This window comes from Myotis brandtii, unplaced genomic scaffold (assembly GCF_000412655.1).
Source record: "Myotis brandtii unplaced genomic scaffold, ASM41265v1 scaffold369, whole genome shotgun sequence".
Classification (NCBI taxonomy): domain Eukaryota; kingdom Metazoa; phylum Chordata; class Mammalia; order Chiroptera; family Vespertilionidae; genus Myotis; species Myotis brandtii.
In genome coordinates this window covers 578,541-579,050 of record NW_005364180.1, presented here as the reverse complement: position 1 = coordinate 579,050, position 510 = coordinate 578,541, and the positions used below count along the sequence as shown (strand labels likewise).

At 62.7% G+C, this 510-nt stretch overlaps 1 protein-coding gene across 1 annotated transcript in view; it reads right to left on the bottom strand.

Annotated features, from left to right (window-relative positions):
- Window positions 1–510, bottom strand: part of LOC102261893 (fatty acid desaturase 2) — a 57,841-nt gene that overhangs the window by 16,241 nt on the left and 41,090 nt on the right. The window lies entirely within an intron of this gene.

Sequence of the window (510 nt, the reverse complement as noted above, 5' to 3'; positions counted from 1 at the left end):
CCGACCTCCTCCAGCCTGCGAGCCCCGCACGTCTGCCGTCATTCCCGCATCCCATCTCATGAGACAGGCTCTCCGTGGAGGCCCACCCGCCTGGCCTCGTCTTCCCCTGACCCAGGCGCTGTGCTCTGGGCCCCTGGGACCAGGGTGGGCAGCAGCTCCTGCCCTGAGTCTGAGGACACAGCCCGCCTTTGCTGAGTGCGTGGGGACAGCGTGGGCCGGGCGTGAAACGCTACTTTCCAATGCCGAGCAGGGTTTTATCCACCAGAAAAGCACATAAAACGAAACAAAGCGCTCCACTGTGCACGCCCTCTCCCCTCACCCCTGAAATTCCGGAAAAAAACCCAGGTTCCCAGGCGGCTTCAGTTCAGGGCCAGGCCAGCCGCTTGCTGCAGAACCAGTGACTAATTCAATGGTCGCTGACCCCCCGCCAGACCTGAGCCTGGAGCCCAGGGCGCGATGCCTGTGGGTCACAGTGGGAAGAGTTAACCCTGACACGTGGCTCTTCCCAAG